Here is a 21,365-nt window from a genome sequence, read left to right as displayed (position 1 = left end):
AGGAGCAAAATAACCAGCTAACATCATAATGACAGGATCAAATTCACACATAACAATATTAACATTAAATATAAATGGGCTAAGTGCTCCAATTAAAAGACACAGACTGGCAATTGGATAGAGTCAAGACCCATCAGTTTGCTGTATTCAGGAGACCCAGCTCACATGTAGAGACACACATAGGCTCAAAATAAAGGGATGGAGGAAGATCAACCAAGCAAATGGAAAACAAAAAAAGGCAGGGGTTACAATCCTACTCTCTGATAAAACAGACTTCAAACCAACGAAGATCAATAGAGACAAAGAAGTCCATTACATAATGGTAAAGGGATCAACTCAACAAGAAGAGCTAACTATCCTAAATATATATGCACCCAATACAGGAGCACCCAGATTCATAAAACAAGTCCTTAGAGATCTACAAAGAGACTTAGACTCCTACACAATAACAATGGGAGACTTTAACACACTACTGTCAACATTAGACAGATCAATGAGACAGAAAGTTAACAAGGATATCCAGGAATTGAACTCAGCACTGCACCAAGCAGACCTAATAGACATACAGAACTCTCCACCTCAAATCAACAGAATATACATTCCTCTCAGCACCACATCACACTTATTCCAAAATTGACCACATAATTGGAAGTAAAGCACTCCTCAGCAAATGTAAAGGAACAGAAATTATAACAAACTGTCTCTCAGACCACAGTGCAATCAATTAGAACTCAGGATAAAAAAACTCACACAAAATCACTTAACTACATGGAAACTGAACAACCTGCTCCTGAATGACTACTGGGTACATAACAAAATGAGGCAGAAATAAAGATGTTATTTGAAACCGATGAGAAAAAAGACACAACATGCCAGAATCTCTGGGACACATTTAAAGCAGAGTGTAGAGGGAAATTTACAGCACTAAATGCCCACAAGAAAAAGCAGGAAAGATCTAAAATTGACACACTAACATCACAATTAAAATAACTAGAGAAGCAAGAGCAAACACATTTAAAAGCTAGCAGAAGGCAAGAAATAACTAAGATCAGAGAAGGACTGAAGGAGATAGAGACATAAAAAAAAAAAACCCATCAATAAATAAATGAATCCAGGAGCTACTGTTTTTGAAAAGTTCAACAAAAGTGATAGACGGTTAGCAAGACTAATAAAGAAGAAAAGAGAGAAGAATCAAATAGACACAATAAAAAATGATAAAGGGGATATCACCACTGATTCCACAAAAATACAAACTACCATTAGAGAATACTATAAACATCTCTATGCAAATAAACTAGAAAACCTAGAAGAAATGGGTAAATTCCTGGACACATACACCCTCCCAAGACTAAACCAGGAAGAAGTTGAATCCCTGAATAGACCAATAACAGGCTCTGAAATTGAGGCAATAATTAATAGCCTACCAACCAAAAACAGTACAAGACCAGATGGATTCACAGCCAAATTCTACCACAGGTACAAGGAGGAGGTAGTACCATTCCTTCTGAAACTATTCCAATCAATAGAAAAATAGGAAATCCTCCCTAACTCATTTTATGAGGCCAATATCATCCTGATACCAAAGCCTGGCTGAGACACAACAAAAAAGAGAATTTTAGACCAATATCCCTTATGAACATCGATACAAAAATCCTCAATAAAATGCTGGCAAATCAAATCCAGCAGCACATCAAAAAGTTTATCCACCATGATCAATTGGGCTTCATTCCTGCGATGCAAGGCTGGTTCAACATATGCAAATCAATAAACGTAATCCAGCATATAAATAGAACCAAAGACAAAAATCACATAATTATGTCAATAGATTCAGAAAAGGCATTTGACAAAACTCAACAGCCCTTCATGCTAGAAATATGCAATAAATTAGGTATTCATGGGACGTACCTCAAAATAATAAGAGCTGTCTATGACAAACCCACAGCCAATATCATACTGAATGGGCAAAAACTGGAAGCATTCCCTTTGAAAACTGTCATAAGACAGGGATGCCCTCTCTCACCACTCCTATTCAACATAGTATTGGAAGTTCTGGACAGGGCAATCAGGCATGAGAAAGAAATAAAGGGTATTCAATTAGGAGAGGAGGAGTCAAGTGGTCCCTGTTTGCAGATGACATGATTGTATACTTAGAAAACCCCATCGTCTGAGCCCAGAATCTCCTTAAGCTGATAAGCAAGTTCAGCAAAGTCTCAGGATACAAAATCAGTGTGCAAATATCACAAGCATTCTTATATACCAGTAACAGACAAACAGAGAGCCAAATCATGAGTGAACTCCCATTCACAATTGCTTCAAAGAGAATAAAATATCTAGGAATCCAACTTACAAGGGATGTGAAGGACCTCTTCAAGGAGAACTACAAATCACCACTCAACGAAATAAAAGAGGATACAAACAAATGGAAGAACATACCATGCTCATGGATAGGAAGACTCAATATCGTGAAAATGGCCATGTTGCCCAAGGTAATTTGTAGATTCAGTGCCATCCCCATTAAGCTACCAATGACTTTCTTCACAGAATTGGAAAAAACTACTTTAAAGTTCATATGGAACCAAAAAATAGCCCGCATTGCCAAGACAATCCTAAGCCAAAAGAACAAAGCTGGAGGCATCACTCACCTGACTTCAAACTATACTACAAGGCTACAGTAACCAAAACAGCATGGTACTGGGACCAAAACAGAGATATAGACCAATGGAACAGAACAGAGCCCTCAGAAATAATACCACACATCTAGAGCCATCTGATCTTTGATAAACCTGACAACAACAAGAAATGGGGAAAGGATTCCCTATTTAATAAATGGTGCTGGGAAAACTAGCTAGCCATAAGTAGAAAGCTGAAACTGGATCCCCTCCATACACTTTATATAAAAATTAAATCAAGACAGATTAGAGACTTAAATGTTAGACCTAAAACCATAAAAACCCTAGAAGAAAAATTAGGCAAAACCATTTAGTACATAGGCATGGGCAAGAACTTTATGTCTAAAACACCAAAAGCAATGACAAGGAAAGCCAAAATTGACAAATGGGATCTAATTAAATGAAAGAGCTTTTGCACAGCAAAAAGAAACTACCATCAGAGTGAACAGGCAACCTACAGAATAGGAGAAAATTTTTGCAATCTACTCATCTGACAAAGGCCTAATATCCAGAACCTACAAAGAACTCAAACAAATTTACAAGAAAAAATCAAACAACCCCATCAAAAAGTGGGTGAAGGACATGAACAGACACTTCACAAAAGAAGACATTTATGCAGCCAACAGACATAGGAAAAAATGCTCATCATCACTGGCCATCAGAGAAATGCAAATCAAAACCACAATGAGATACCATCTCACACCAGTTAGAATGGTGATCATTAAAAAGTCAGGAAACAACAGGTGCTGGAGAGGATGTGGAGAAATAGGAATACTTTTACACTGTTGGTGGGACTGTAAACTAGTTCAACCATTGTGGAAGACAGTGTGGCGATTCCTCAAGGATTTAGAACTAGAAATATCATTTGACCCAGCCATCCCATTACTGGGTATATACCCAAAGGATTATAAATCAAGCTGCTATAAAGACAAATGCACAGGTATGTTTATTGTGGCACTATTCGCAATAGCAAAGACTTGGAACTAACCCAAATGTCCATCAATGATAGACTGGATTAAGAAAATATGGCACATATACACCATGGAATACTATGCAACCATAAAAAGGGATGACTTCATGTCCTTTGTAGGGACATAGATGCAGCTGGAAATCATCATTCTTAGCAAACTATCATGAGGACAAAAAACCAAACACTGCATGTTCTCACTCATAGGTGGGAAATGAACAATGAGAACATTTGGACACAGAGTTGGGAACATCACACACTGTGGCCTGTCCTGGCATGGGGGAAGTGGGGAAGAATAGCATTAGGAGATGTACCTAATGTAAATGACAAGTTAATGGGTGCAGCACACCAATATGGCACATGTACACATATGTAACAAACCTGCTTGTTGTGCACATGTACCCTAGAACTTAAAGTATCATAAAAAAAAAAAAAAGAATAAAGAGCTTTGGCACACAAAAAAAGAATATAAGCACAAAAGAGCACGTTAAAACTTGTAGAACTGAAACTTCTTCTTTCCTTAACACCCAGTGCCATCTCAAGGTAAAGAAAAGGATGATCTAGTAAGATTTGATAAGATGCTAGGCAAAAATGTTCAACATTATTAAGAAGACTACCAGAAATACTAATTTATATCTGCTTTCATGATGGATGAACCTCAAAGTATATATTGAACTTTGCATATCAGCTAATAACAATATAAACCCATCCCAATTAGAAGAACCCTTAAAACTTCATTTTTTTTCACCTTTAGAACATTCCCTTGGAATTTGTTTTTATTTGTGTTTAATAAGATATATCATTCACTCAATAGTTACTTATTAAGACTCCCCTGTCCAGGTACTGTTATTGACAATAGAAAGATATCATTAAATACAATAGGTTTTTGTTTTTAAAAAATTACTACTCTAATGAAGTTTACATACAATTATATAAATAAGTAAACACACACATATCAAAGGAATGCTCTTTTAAAATTTATTTTATTCATTGTGTGTTTTGGTATCACTGGTATACATGCACATCTCCAAGGTTCTTACATGCTGTGTAAGTCACTCCTCCCTACATATGTGACTTTGATTCTTGCTCAGTATAGTTTCAAACTTCTCTTCCCTGTAACATGACATATTTGCAAGTCTTCAAATATATTATTATAACACTGTTTTTCTCAGTGCTTCGTGAGCCTCTCTTCCCTCTGACTGGAATATTTCTTCTTGTCTTCACTTCCCTTACCTTTTTGTTTCTCACATGTCTTTTCTCATTGTTCAGTCCCCCACCTCTCTGCAACCTCATGCAGTTGTTCCCCAGAATGTACCCATTCTATTCCTATGCCCTCCATCACTGTACCCCGTATCCATTATTCAATTTACCACAACGTTCTGGCATCATTTGTCTACATAACTATGATCTCCTTCAGGGAGAGATCCATCTTATTTTCTCCAGTACTAGCACTATGTCTAGCAGACTGTAAGGCCTATAAACATTTTAATGGTATTGTATTAAACTAGTCTCCAAATGGTTTTCAGATAACTAAAGTTTTACTCTTTGTGTTTCATCAAATAAATTTAATCAAGGGATTAGCCTTGCTGGTTTTCCAAGAGAATGTGTGCCTGGTCAACTAGCAATTAATAGAAGTATTTGTACCACATGCTACCTTTATTTTAATATGTCTGAACCCGTTAACCTGGATCTTGCTTGTCAAGATTTGGTCCACCAACAAAGTGGTTATAATTTTGTGAGTTAGACTAGTATGATAATATTGTATAAAACAGGATTGCTAGAGGTTGCATGTAATATTTTTACTTCCAGGAAACAAGATGAACTAGAGTCAACATGTTCCCAGTGGCATTGTACTTTCTTATTAATTTTATTGAAAAGCCGCTTAGAAAGAGATGCATGCTTTACAGCTATGAATACTGATGATGCATGTAGAATTGCAGGAACTCAAATTGCATAGTCCACAAAACACCAAATAAATTTCAAGATGTGGATAAAGTACATAACTAATGTAGCATCATAAAAATTTTTAATGATGCAATAGAACTAACTCAATGTCAGGAAGAGAATAATTGAATAAGATAATTCAGGCAAGATGATCTCATAGAATATGTAATCTTGCCCTCATTTCAACTATTGTAAGAACTAAATGGGACCAAAGTTGTTTGGAATTTCTATAGATGCCAGTCTCTTTAGTTGCTCATTAATCTCCAAATAGCAAACAATACATGAACTTCTTAGCTGTTTTTAATTTAACAGATGTAATCAAATTACTATAAACATAGTTGCTTATCATATCCATCCAAATTTCTGGAAAATATTAAAATTTACTGTCAAAGTAATGAGAACAAAAGAAGCTGTGCCCTGGCATGTGTTCCATTGGGAAGATCCTGTTGCTTTTTGCATACTTTTTAGTGCAATCATGGTTGCAGCTGAACCTTATTACTATTTTCTCTCTCACAATCCTTCTCTTGTTTTCTTTTGAGAATGGCATTAAAAGATAAAAATTACAAATTGATACCAAATGATAAAAATTACAAATTAGTTCATCACATTTTTCATGGTTCACCCATAATTTTTTCTTCCTTGATGAACAGATCACTGGAGTCTTGCCTTTGTAATTGGGACAACCTGCCTGCAGAGACGATCTATTCTCTCTGCTGAGAGCTGAACACTCATTAGGACACCCAGGCTACAGAGAGGAGCTACCCTCTGCTGGTTTCCTCGGAGCTGTTCGATGGCTCAATAAAGCTCCTCTTCATCTTACTCACCCTCCACTTGTCTGCATATGTCATTCTTCCTGTGTGCAGGACAAGTACTCAGGACCCACCGAATGGTGGGGCTAAAAAAAGCTGTAATACAAACAGGGCTGAAACACGCCCCTTGCTTGCTACCTTCAGGTGACAAGAGGGAGAGAAGAGTGAAGGAGATAAGAGCTGGGGCCCTTCAGGGGGCCCAGACCTGGGAGCTCCCCAAGCCAGGGCTGTGACTCCTCATTTGGGGCCCTGCAGTCCCTGGAGTCTCCAAGCTCTCAGGCACCACCACATTCCCTGGTGGCAGCCATGAAAGCTGCTTGCAGTGCGACTGGGCCAGCTGCAGCCTCACAGGGAACTGGCACCAGTGTTGGCATGTGGAGCTGCCCACCCCGCTGCAGCAGCCAGCGTGCCTGTGTGCCGTGGCCAGACTACAGTTTTGCTCAGTCACACACCTCTTGCCGCTCTGCTCCAGTCTCTTCAGAGACGTGGAATCCAGGCCGGCAGTGCAAGCCCAGTGCAGCCTGCTAGGCCACGTGGGCCCAGCAAGCCCGAGCAAAACTCAGGAAAAGGCGCCACCAGCCACAGAGGTTTCTGGCTAGAAAAGCAACACCCCCAAGGATCCCATAACAGTTTGACCAAAAAACCTAAAGTTCTGTTTTGATAACGCACTTAAGTTTGTGCGAAAAACTACCTCTAGCAAAGAATATATCTGTTAGAATATACTTTCTTGCCACAGGATTCCTGAACCCATTAAGGTATATGAGGACATAAGGCAATATTTCCTTCGTTTCTAAATGTGTGCTCCTGTGTATGCCAAAGATAAAAGTGAGGTGCCAGTAATTTTTCTTTCTTTGATTACTTCTTAGCCTTACTGTTTCTTCACTTTGTCACATGCTATTATTTGTTGGACCCTATCTGTGAAGAGGGTACTTGCTTCCCCCAATGTTACTATCACTGATAGGAAAAATAGGAAAACCTGGAAATAAAACCATTTATTCTGCCACGGAACTTCTCAGAATTTGTACCACCCGTGATGACAGGGCTGATCTTCACCCAAGACAGTGAGGGTTTCTGGAAAAATTCTCTGGGTAAATTCAAGTATGCTATAAACTCAGTGACGTATTTGCTTTGTAGAATGTAATCCACCATTTCAAGTCTTTCTCATTTTTATCAATAATATGAGCAAAATATACACAATTAAAATGTGAAAAATACAAGGGTCAAACGGTCTTAATACAAAATTTAATGTCTGATTTCCTGCAATATAATTGTTTTATGTTTAATGTAACTTTTCTATGGTCTTTAACCTGCGCTAACTTGATATTATAGCCACAAAGAAAGATATGCTCAAATTTTGTCTCTCTCACATATTAGCTGTTTGCCTTAGACAGGTCACAACTTCTCTAAGCCTCGCTTTCCTCACCAGTAAGGGGAGTACAATACAACATTTGGCCTTCCTATTGTAAAGGCATTATTGCAAAAATAAAACAAATCATTAATGTAATGACAATTAGTACATAATTGAGTGCTATATAAACGTTTTTATTATTAGCATGTTGAGTGTGAGTTTTTCATTTTGCACTGTCTTAGTGAGTGCATTTATGATACTGTAAGTGCTGAATTATATATATGACTAGACTTCCAATATCAAGATTGTAAATGCCAATAAGCAGAAGCAGCAGAAGCAGAGCCCTTAACATCACAGATTTTACACTCAAAAATGTAAGTGAATAAATACCATCTTTTAAACTAGTTTTCAGCAATTCATATTTAGAATTCCCCAGGAGTTAAGTTTGAATATTAAGATAAATGGACAGGCAATTATATTTCTCATGTTGGGCTAGGTACATTCATTTGATTTTTGAGTTTTTTGTAAAGTTTTGGAGACCCCTAAATATATTTAGCTGATAAATATTTCCCCATTTTGTAGGTGAGCAAACCAAAAAATAGAGAAGCTGAGTGACTACCACATGATGGAACACTATGAAGAGTGAAGTGTATTTGGTGTCCAGCCTCTCACCCCGCCTCACAGTCCAGTGGACCCAACTCCAGTGGAGTCACCTTTCCAGCTCCAACACAGACTCCTCCTGAGTCTTAACCAAAGTGCCCTCTCTGACTTAAATTGCAAACACATGTGTTTCGTGTTTGTAGCTGGATGCCAGTTCATATACTACTAGAACATTTTGTCTACTGTTATATAATTAAACTGGAAGAAACCCTTGGTAGGATGTGAAATAGCAATATGACCCAAAGATCATTAAAATGTCAAAAGTCCTTTAATGATAGTGTATATTTGATTAACCACACAAAAATATTGTCTGGATTTTATTTATATTAAAATTAATATTTGGAAAAGAATATCTGCAAAATAAGATTATTTTACCTTGTTTTTTTGCTTGTCTGCAGCATACTAATACCTAACAAGGTTATACTGAAGCTTGTGTGGTCTAATAAAGACAGTGCTAAGTCATAGAACAAAAGAGATCATCTTCATTGTGGATATATTGCTAAAATCATCAAGATGTTGGCTGAAAATCTATTTATTTATATATTCATTTTTTTTTAGGCAGAATAATTTAAACTATAATTTGTCACACTGAATAGCAAGGACACTTCCATTCAGAGTCAGACGAGTTTAAATTGAATGGAATTCCCTGGAAATTTTTTCTTCCTTTAATTTAAAAGAATGTCAGAATGTTCTGTTTTATTCCATTGAGTCATAAAGAGAAAAACTGAGTTAACAAAGGAAAACCCATGAGTCTTTTCTCTTAAACATTCCTATTAACTTTTTAATTCAGCTACACTCAGAATCTTTATGATAGGATATGAAAAGAATTTTTTCATAATTGTTATGATTACATTCATTCTGACAAACAGAAGTCAATATTTTAACTTGTCCTAAGACAAACACTAAACATGCCAAAAACCAGTAGATTCAAGATATACTGTCATTCAATTCCCTTGGTGAACTATCCTAAAGCTTGAGTTTGCTGATTTTCACATGTACTCTTTTCTGCAAAATTCACTAGCTCATGCCAGTGGAGATTTAATACCACATGCCTGTGCTTAGTTGAGAATTCCAATTTGAAGTCTCCTTGGCAAAATACAGCTGTTTATTTCAGGATTTTTTCTCCTTGCTTTTCCAAAATTTGTTAAATCCAGTGTAAGAAAAGACAAGTTTACTTAATATTTTAAAAGTCTGGGTGTACAGTGATATGAAATTCTTATTGAATTTGAGTTTCTTACACAGATTATGAGCCACCCAGATAATCAACAAAAAGTGGTCAATTATTTAAATGAACTTAAATATGTCAGTTAGTGTGTTTCTTTATCATCCTGTAGGATACTCATGTAAAAGGCATAAAATATGAAACACGTATTCTTGGCCATGGATGTTTCCCTAGGAAGACAATGATGCTGTAACAGAGAAAGTCACTATAAAGAAAAAATCTACAACTGATGACACCAGTGACATTCCCCTTGGGTTGCAACTAGAAGTGGCTCTTTCACCGTGAAAGAAAGAAAGAAAGAAAGAAAGAAAGAAAGAAAGAAAGAAAGAAAGAAAGAAAGAAAGAAAGAAAGAAAGAAAGAAAGAAAGAAAGAAAGAAAGAAAGAAAGAGGGAGGGTGGGAGGGAAGGAAGGAAGGAAGGAAGGAAGGAAGGAAGGAAGGAAGGAAGGAAGGAAGGAAGGAAGGAAGGAAGGAAATTAAAAAGTCATGAAGTCAATGTCAAACAGGAGAAAAATGCCATAGCTCAGGAAGAGTCAAGATATCTAGCAGACGGTTTAGTAAATCAAATCAATTTTTAAAAAGCTGCCAGGGGAGTAATAATTAAGGTGCTTACAAGGAGTAAATAGAGTATAAAATATTTTATGGATTTGTTTATCCAATGTTTTCTTGTTTTTTTTTTTTTTTTTTTTGGACATGAAAAATATTTGTAATTGAATATGGGAATTTGGGAGGGTGAGACTTTGTGTTTAATTAAATTTGCACAGTTTATAATAAATGCAATTGCTCCATCATGATTTCTGTATAGAGATGTAGAAATATATCATCCTGAGGAGAGTTAGAATATAGACACTGATATGGTTTGGATCTCATGTCAAATTGTAATCCCCAGTGTTGGTCCTGGTGGGAAGTAATTGGATCATGGGAGCAGAGTTTTCATGAATGGTTCAGCACTCTCCCCTTGGTACTGCATAGTTATAGAGTTCTTATGAGATCTGGTCATTTAAAAGTGTGTGGCACTTTCTCGCTCTCCCTCTCTTCCTCCTGCTCCAGCCATGTAAAATGTACCTGGTTTCCCTTAGTCTTCTGCAATGATTCGAAGTTTCCTGAGGTCTCCCCAGGAGCAGAAGCCACTAAGCTTCCTGTACAGCCCGCAGAACCATGAGTCAATTAAACCTCTTTTCTTTATAAATTACCCAGTCTCAGCTACTTTTTTATAAAACAGTGTGAGAACAGACTAATACAGACACACAGAGCAAATAAAGTGAAAGAACTGGGGCCCTTATATAAAATGTATTCTTGGGGTGCATGTGCCATTCTCTAGGTAGGATGGTAAACATGATCCCAAACTATTAATTGAAAAGTGAAGACAAATTTATCCCCAATTCCATTGTATCAATACTCAGAAACAGTAGCAGGGAGATATGACAGATGATTGGAGTCAGGCAAAGCCAATGAAAAATCTAGCTACATTTTTTTATTTATTAAAATATCTCTGAAATTAACAAACAAATGAAAAGCTTATTGATATAAGTATATTGTGAACTTTTGCTCAGTCAGACTTATGGGAAGTCTGGCCACTGTTTCCCAAAGTGGGAACTGGGTCCTAAGGCTTAGGGTCAAAAAATATTATTAACTAAATGGTCTGTCTATCCTAATTAACTCCCAAGTCAGAGTGTTTACCAGAGCAAACCCTTTTTGTCTGAAGCAGACATCCCTCTAAGTGTCCACAAAGACAGCATCTTCAGGTGGCTACTTAATGGTCAACCAAATCTTTAGACCAGGGTGAGGATTAAGAGCCCTCAAAGTGCTGAAGAACTATTAGATGTGAAGTTCCAATTCTGTTTTGGATTATAGCAGTTACAGCGGTTATGGAGAAGGAAGAGCAGATTGTTCAGAGGTGTTGACAATGGTGAGAGCAAGGACCTCATTTGAAACCACATATGACAGTAGAGTTATGGAAGCAAATTTGGTGTGACTTGTTAGAACAGTGGTACCTCTACAAGCTGCCTTGACTTGGCTTTTCAATATAACAATAGAAGCGACATCAAGGACCAATCTGAGGGTTTCAGGAATGCAAGGGGTACAACTTCAGGAAGCAGTTGGTGCAAATCACTTTGAAAAGTATGGGAACAATGGAGGCTGTGTGGGTACTTTGTCAAAATGAATCAGTCATACTAGGGAGAAGGGATCTGTGACTTTTATCCTACTGAGGGTTAGAGCAGACATACTTTGCGCTGCATGTGACATGCATAAGATTTGAAATATACCGACTTTCTATTTCTACTTGACAATACCCATATTTCTGAGTGGATGCTCTCTTCTGATGCTTCACATCACATAGTATATGTCAGTCCATATACCACATGATATTGTGCCAGTCTTGATAATAGTCAGAATTATTTTCTTATCTTCACCCCGTGTTTTTTATATTATTGCTAACTGAGTCATACTTTCATAACCTCAATCTTCCCAAATAATAGGAGAACATATCAGAATACCTTTCTCCTACGCATGTAGGGGAAATTAACCTAGGATAATATTGCTTCATTTATTATTTCTTCAAACAACTTTGGATTTATAGATTTAAATTCATTTTAACCATTTTTTGAGAATGAACTATGTTGATACTGGAAGAGGCAATCTAGGCAACAGTACAATGTTCAACCTATCCAACTGGTCCTCTTCAAGTTTAAGAATAAGATATTTACACAAATAATTACAGTATAGAATCAAATGTGTATTGGTTTCAATTAGGAAAATATGTTATTGTCCCTTCCTCATGTGACAACTTACTTTAACTTTCCCCTAGTGCTTTTTAAAAATATATTTATAATGTACACTATCGTAGTTAATATTTATGTATTCTTGAAGCAATCTAGGTTTTTACTGATTTAAAAGAAAATGTTTGTTTACACTTTCCAATAGTCTGACATTCGAAGCACAGAATTTTTTCTACTGGAAAAAAAAAATTAAAAATTTTCACAATACCTTGTCATTACTACTCAGTTTTACAAAAATTGACTCCTTTGTCTTTAATAATTAAAAGTGGAAAGTGAAATGTTTATAGCAGATAACTACTAAGATGGCTTTAATTTTATTTTTGCTATGTAAACTTGTTTTCTGATGACTTCATTTTAAGTTAGACACCATGACCTTCCCCAATTCTGGAAAAAATTTTCTTTATTATTGCTTCCTCTTAGAATTATAGTTTATTACCACGTTTCCATCTGGAAATAAATTACCCAGTCATGCTCATGTGCCACACCGAGTCAATCCAGGGTGTCTCCAATGTCTCTGCCAAACACAAGGATAGTCCAAGCCAAAAGATGTTGGCTTTCCTATTGGGTTAATGAGGACAGTATTTAAATTCTATGTCATGGTTTTAGGTCAACATTTAAGGCGAAAGGCCTTCATTTATTCTGTCCTTAATAAGATAGTCAAATATAAATGTGGATTAAAACTGAGAGCTGCTTCTTGAAGTGGATATTTCTGTCTAATTTTCTCCCTTTTCCTGATGAAAATGTCTTTGAGTATTATTTATTTTTCATTTTATGTTGTGAATTTTCTTTTCTATCTTTCAATCAAATTTTAAAAGTTTCTTGACAAACAAAATAAGCTAAGTCTCACCATGCCTCAACAAACACATCTACCAAAGGACCCAGTGAGTTTAAGAAGATAGGGGCCTGTATAGTCTCAGCTACTCAGGAGACTGAGGCAGAAGAATGGTGTGAGATAGGGAGAAAATTTTAGACCACATGCACACACAAATTCTATTGTCAACAATGTCAGTGATCACAATTCTTGTTACCTATGCAATCACTGCTTGGTTGTAAACTTTATACCTTATTGAGGAAGGTCACTACCATTGAAGATCTAAGTAAAAGTAGAAATGATAGCTACAATTCTACTTACAACTCAAGCTTATGCAAACCTGGAATAAAATGCTCTGTGGGCTTCTGTTATGTATAGTAACAAATTATTAGTACTTATCTTAGTACTTGTGATATATAGAGAGAAGTATGTATTACATACAAAGAATCATTCCCTGTCTATAGATTCTCATTAACGAGATTTGGGTGAGGCAGGGACTACACGTTCAACAAGTTTCCCAAGTAATGCTTATGAAGAAGTAAGCAAGAAGTAAGTTTGAGAATGACTGTCTAGAGATGAAATTCAAGGTTTTGTAACACCTTCACAGAGGATAAATTTTTCAGGGACAAGAGATATATCACTTAATCTGAATTGGAATTAAGGCAACCCTAAGTAGAGCCAGGAAGAAACAGAAATTCACTAAATTGTAAATTCTTGTTTCCTGGTAGAAAATTCTGAGGAGCATATTTAACGCTGAGCATGAAATATCTCAGTACCAGAAGAGATAAAAAGATGAACAGAAGACTCAAATAGATGCAACGCAAAACGTTGAGAAAATTTAAAACCTGCATTAAGAGAAAAGAAGGAACTGAGACAAATTGTGACAGAGTTTTAGCACTTCAAATTTAATGAGGAAGCTTTCTCAAGGCTCTAAGTGTTATTGACAAGGCAGAAGAGTAAGGGGAAAAAGACAGTAGAATGTCATTCTAAATGCTGAAATCTTGCCAGGCTGTAGAATATATCCCAAGCCAAATTCATGGTACCAATTTTTTTTTACTAAACTCACTGCAATGAAAATCATCTCAAGTACTGAGAATCATGAAGACACTTCTTCTGTATGAAGGACAGTTATGAGAGGACTCAAATCCACATTTTTCTTTCTAAATGGAGACATAGAAAATAACATCCCAGATTGTAAGATATACTTATTTTCTAACTGGGAAGAAGTAAGAAATTGAGCCTAGTTGGCTGGAAATTGGGTGGGAAGGGATCACAAGGTCAAGTCATGGCTGCTGCTTGGGTAATTAGTAATAAAGAATATTTAAGGAAAAAATGCAGGATGACAGTAAGCTTACCAGCAATCCATGGAACCATGAGGGGTAGAGGAAACCCCACATATACTGAGCCCCAGCTTGAGACCTTGTTCTCTTGACCTTGCAGCAGTTCATCTGAGTCATTTAGGGATAAAATTATTTGTGGGAAATGGCTCCACCCTTTAATACTCAAAACCAGTTATAGAAAGACCTTAGGCATTTTCTTCATACTTCCATTTCTTCCATAACTTTTCTTGGATCTGTAGAATCTACCTCAGTAATCAACTACATAAGGCTTAATTTAATCTGAAAGACAGGAATTTGTCTCCTCAGATGCTGCGCATAAGCTGGAGGAAATCTGTATTTTAAAAACCTGTGAAATTTTACTTCTAACAAGGAAGTAATATTTCTGGCAATGAATTCAACTCACTCACTCAACCCCACCCTCCTTCATAAGCAATGCCTAATCATCAAGTGGGTTTATTTATTTTGCCACTTAAATATTTAACATCTACCAAGGATCTGCTTTCAGTTTTTTAAAGGCACTGTGTCTTTTATCTTTGAGCATTTTCCAGCCATTTAAATAAATAGAAATATAGAGTGGTTTCATCACTCAAGCAGGACACTTATGCATGTCTTGTAGTATGAGTCATAATACATGTATGCTTACCCTAAGAGACCCTCAAACACTTTGGAAGTAACAACTCTATACGACTTTCTAGATTTAAATATTTATATCCATATAATCCCTGAGATATGTCATTATAGACACTGTGTACATATAAGCCACCTTGTACGTCACATGCAGTGTATTTTTTGTCCTTTCCCTTTCCTGCTATGGACACTCAGAATAGCTCATAACCAGAAGATATTTTATCAGTGGCTGGATATGGTGTTTTAAAATCATGTTCATAAAGGTTTTGACACTCTTCCCATCAACTAATAGAAATGGTAGGAATGATGCTCTGTGAGGTCAGATAATAAAACATGATATGTCTTCTGCCTGGCTCTCTTGGGACACTCACTTATAGGAAAGCCAGCTACTATGTAAGCAGTCAAACAGTCCTGAACCTGCCATGTTGTGAAGAATCCCAAATTAGTGTATGCAAGAGACCCTATGATAAGAGAGAGAGATGGTTGGTGAGCTCCCAGCTGATACCATGCACTATTCCAGCTCCACTCACCTTCTCATCTGACTGCAATAGTTTGATGAACTTCAATCCAAAACCACATAGTTAAACTCAGTCTAATTTCTTGACTCACAGACACTGAAAAATAATAAACTGATTTTCATGTAAGTCACAAAGTTTTTGAGTAATTTATTTTACAGCATTAGGTAACTGAAACACTCAGACAAACTTGCGCTTTTTATTGCCTCTAGCTATATAAGACACTTTGGCTCTCTTTGCCTATAGGCCTTGGTGGTGGAAGCCACTGGCAGTGATGTCCTTAGATAAAGTCCTTAAAGACTAAGGAATTGAGAAAATAATCAAAGTGATGCTGAAGGCTGACAATGCCTTTCACTAAATTTCTTTATGTCCAGAATTTTTACAGAGTCCATTCATATCTCTTCAATAGAATTCTGGAGATAAGCCAAAATTAAGCTTTCTGCCTACCATAGAAAAAGTGTATGGATTTATAACTGTGACAGAATAAGAACCAGTTGAACTGCTTCAATTCACTCAGGCTTTTGAAAGGCCTGGATTCAGATTCTGGCTCAACAATTTATTAGTTATTTAACCATGAACAGAGTGTTTTCTAAGGAGGTAATTTTATTCAGCTTCTCAGAATGAAGTTTCAAGAACCAGGAACAAGTGCCCAAACAGGAGTTTGGGGACAGAGTGGTAAGTTTGGTGGGTATAGGTTGGTGGCTTGGTTGGAGGGTTTTATGGGAGTTAAAGGGTGGAGGGAAGCTAATGGGTATTTCACATTAAGCAGATAAACAGCAGTTAACAGCCTAATTGTGCACTTAGTTTCTTGAATTATTACTCAAATTTGTGTATCACTATCATTCATATTAAAAATCTTTAGTAAATATTTACATGGGTAATTTTAAGTTTATTTAAGTTAGGGTATGTTGTGAAAGCTCTCCACACCTGGGAAATCTAGTTAGTTTGTTCCTAATAACATAAACCTGGTTGCAAAGAGTTATTTGTGTATTGAATCATCAAATAATTGTTAATTAATTGTATAACCAGTGTTCGTAAAAGTTTAGCATCAGCACCACCTGCAGTATTTGTTCAAAACAGAGATGCCTGGTCCCCAATGCAGGTATACCAGATCTGAGTCTCTATAAAGGAAGTCAAGAGATCTGCCTTTTCAGTAGCTCTCTAGATGGTTGTATTAGTCCATTCTTATGTTGCCATAAAGACCTGCCTGAGACTGGGTAATTTATAAAGGAAAGAGGTTTAATTGATTCACAGTTCTGCAGGGCTGGTGAGGCCTCAGGAAACTTACAGTCTTGGCAGAAGGGAAGCACATCCTTCTTCAGATGGCGGCAGGAAGTGGAAGTGCTGAGCAAAAGAGGGAAAAGCCCTTTATAAAACCATCAGATTTCGTGATAACTCACTCACTATCATGAGAACAGCATGGGGGTAACTGCCCCATGATTCAATTACTGCCCAACAGGTCCCTCCCACAACATGTGGGGATTATGGGAACTACAAATCAGTATGAGATTTGGGCAGGGACACAGCCAAACCATATCAGTGGTCATGAGAAATCCTGCTGGAAAATGGTTAGGGAGGCCATGGTCCTTCATAAAAGGATTCCCAGATGTCCCAGAAACAGGATTTCTCATCTCTGTTTCACTATAGGCCTTTACTGCTACTTATTATTTTATATTTGTGTCTCCACAACATCTTCCCTTTTCTGGAATTTTTATTTCTTCTTAAATTTCCAACTACTCTTCCTTCTTACCTCCCATTCTACTTATTAGAAGGCTTTCCTCCTACCTAATGTAGAATGTAGAAGTTATTGAAATGAATTGTCTTTGTATTCCCATCTTAATGCATTCTTAGTCTGGCTGAGAACTGAGTGTCTGTTTTCTTTATGTGATTCTACTGCTGCATGTCTGAGAGTGAAATTGCTCCAGTTTTTATATTTCTTTACTGTAAACTATGAGAATCTACCATGGATCTCATAACCAAAGCTAGAGAGTGTTTTTTAAACTTTTAGACCTATATAGTATATATTTTTTATCCTACATCACTCTACATAAATAAAAAGAAAACACAAATAAAATTATTTGATTAAAGTACTTAGAACATTCTGAACACTTCTAGAATAAATTTCATTGATTTTGGTATTTTTCCACAAAATAATTCTTTTCAATTTCATCATGATCATTGGTCACACAGCTTTTCTTAAAAGAATTCACCACTATCTCCAGGATAATAGTTCAAGGTGATGGCACTTTCTGTATATATTTTCATGTTGGCCCTTTCTTAATCTTTCCATAAATGTCAGTTAAACAACTATGTCATGTCCACCTCCTGGCTGATAATAACTGTAAAACAACATTAATTGAAAGACACATTTTGACATCAGAAATGTTAAAATATGAAAAAATGTGCATCTTTGAATCTATTAAATTTTGGTAGTGCTTAGTAAATAGTCTTATTGTATCAATGATGATGGTGATTATGATGATGATGAAGATGATGAATACTATTTGGGAAATGTATCCTTGTACTTGATGAAGTGTGTGTTTATGTATTTGGGAATGAACACCTGATAGCTGTATTCATGGAGGTGCTATAAAAAAATAGATGTATACAAAATGAGGAAGAAAGCTAACGGTCTGAGGTGTGACCTGATAAAAATTTTCGTTTCATATCTTCTGATAGCAACCAATTTTTCAGAATATTAATCATGTCACTAAAGTTTACTATTCTGATATCACACAAGTTAAGCATTTCATTGTCAGTGCTAACACTAAAATTAGGCGCTTATTATCACTGTTTCTCAGTTGCTTGTGGCATAATTTTTATGGACAAAATTCTTCATGGAATAAAAACCTATCTTCCAGTCCAGAAATCCCATATTTTAGGGTTCCCATATTTTTTATATGTTTTACATACTACATTTTCGTTCTTTTTCTTTATACTCACCACATTGAAAAATTAGCATTTCTACTACAAAAATAAAACAGACTGAAACAGACTGTCCAGACCATTCAAGATGAAAGCCATTTAGACCTATTCACATTTCACCAACTGGTTAGCATTCCTGTACAAATATTCTGTATTTATTTTGAAGTTTCTTCAATTAATATTATTGTTCTTCTATTTCCTACAAATGATGTACTTGTGCCATTCCAGCTGAATCATGCATTTTCCAGATGGCAAAACATTCTGAAGAAAGTATTGCAGTGATAGGTCTGGCTAGCAGACTCACCAACTCTTCCTTGTGCAGCTCCACTGGGAATAAATTAGTGTGGGCATGGCCTCCAGGAATGCAGTCAATATCAAATTTCTCCTTTATTTCTGCAGAAACAACAGATCTGGAGAGAAAGAGCACACTGCACAAACTCTGAGTTTCAACGACTTTTCATTGGAAATTTTCTTTCTTTTTTTTTTTTTATTATACTTTAAGTTCTAGGGTACATGAGCACAACGTGCAGGTTTGTGACATATGTACACATGTGCCACATTGATGTGCTGCACCCATTAACTCGTCATTTACATTAGGTATGTCTCCCAATGCTATCCCTCCCCTCCCTTCCCCACAATAGGACCCGGTGGGTGATGATCCCCTTCCTGTGTCCAAGTGATCTCATTGTTCAGTTCCCACCTATGAATGAGAACATGCGGAAATTGGTTTTCTGTTCTTGTGATAGTTTGCTGAGAATGATGGTTTCCAGCTGCATCCATGTCCCTACAAAGGACACTAACTCATCCTTTTTTATGGCTGCATAGTATTCCATGGTGTCTATGTGCCACATTTTCTTAATCCAGTCTGTCACTGATGGACATTTGGGTTGATTCCAAGACTTTGCTATTGTGAATAGTGTTGCAATAAACATACGTGTGCATGTGTCTTTATAGTAGCATGACTTATAATTCTTTGGGTATATTCCCACCAGTGGGATGGCTGGGTCAAATCGTATTTCTAGTTCTAGAACCTTGAAGATATGCCACACTGTCTTCCACAATGGTTGAACTAGTTTACAGTCCCACCAACAGTGTAAAAGTGTTCCTATTTCTCCACATCCTCTCTAGCACCTGTTGTTTCCTGATTTTTTAATGATTGCTATTCTAACTGGTGTGAGATGGTATCTCATTGTGGTTTTGATTTGCATTTCTCTGATGGCCAGTGATGATGAGCATTTTTTCATGTATCTGTTGGCTGTATGAATGTCTTCTTTTGAGAAATGTCTGTTCATATCCTTTGCCCACTTTTTGATGGGGTTGTTTGTTTTTTTCTTGTAAATTTGTTTGAGTTATTTGTAGGTTCTGGATATTAGCCCATTGGCAGATAAGTAGATTGCAAAAATTTTTTCCCATTCTGTAGGTTGCCTGTTCACTCTGATGGTAGTTTCTTTTGCTGTGCAGAAGCTCTTTAGTTTAATTAGATCTCATTTGTCAATTTTGGCTTTTGTTGCCATTGTTTTTGCTGTTTTAGACATGAAGTCCTTGCCCATGCCTATGTCCTGAAGGGTATTACCTAGGTTTTCTTCTAGGGTTTTTATGGTATTAGGTCTAACATTTAAGTCTCTAATCCATCTTGGATTAATTTTCATATAAGGAGTAAGGAAAGGATCCAGTTTCAGCTTTCTACTTATGGCTAGCCAGTTTTCCCAGCACCATTTATTAAATAGGGAATCCTTTCCCCATTTCTTGTTTTTGTCAGGTTTGTCAAAGATCAGATGGGTGTACATGTGTGGTATTATTTCTGAGGGCTCTGTTCTATTCCATTGGTCTAGATCTCTGTTTTGGTACCAGTACCATGCTGTTTTGGTTACTGTAGCCTTGTAGCATAGTTTGAAGTCAGGTAGCATGATGCCTCCAGCTTTGTTCTTTTGGCTTAGCATTGTCTTGGCAATGCAGGCTCTTTTTTGGTTCCATATGAACTTTAAAGCAGTTTTTTCCAATTCTGTGAAGAAAGTCATTTGTAGCTTACTGGGGAAGGCATTGAATCTATAAATTACCTTGGGCAGTATGGCCATTTTCACGAGATTGATTCTTCCTATCCATGAGCATGGTATGTTCTTCCATTTGTTTGTGTCCTCTTTTATTTCACTGAGCAGTGGTTTGTAGTTCGCCTTGAAGAGGTCCTTCACATCCCTTGTAAGTCGGATTCCTAGGTATTTTATTTTCTGCAAAGCAGTTGTGGATGGGAGTTCATTTCTGATTTGGCTCTCCGTTTTTCTGTTACTGGTACATAAGAATGCTTGTGATTTTTGCACATTGATTTTGTATCCGGAGACTTTGCTGAAGTTGTCTATCAGCTTAAGGAGATTTTGCGCTGAGACGATGGGGTTTCTAAATATACAATCATGTCATCTGCAAACAGGGACAATTTGACTTCTTCTTTTCCTAACTGAATACCCTTGATTTCTTTCTCTTGCCTGATTGCCCTAGCCAGAACTTCCAACACTAAGTTGAATAGGAGTGGTGAGAGAGGTCATCCCTGTCTTGTGCCAGTTTTCAAAGTGAATGCTTTCAGTTTTTGCTCATTCAGTATGATATTGGCTGTGGGTTTGTCATAAATAGCTCTTATTATTTTGAGATACGTTCCAACAATACTGAATTTATTGAGAGTTTTTAGCATGAAGTGTTGTTGAATTTTGCCAAAGACCTTTTCTGCATCTATTGAGATAATCATGTGGTTTTTGTCTTT

Source organism: Piliocolobus tephrosceles, chromosome 5 (assembly GCF_002776525.5).
Source record: "Piliocolobus tephrosceles isolate RC106 chromosome 5, ASM277652v3, whole genome shotgun sequence".
NCBI classification, from domain to species: Eukaryota; Metazoa; Chordata; class Mammalia; order Primates; family Cercopithecidae; genus Piliocolobus; species Piliocolobus tephrosceles.
This window is presented reverse-complemented; position numbering follows the sequence as displayed.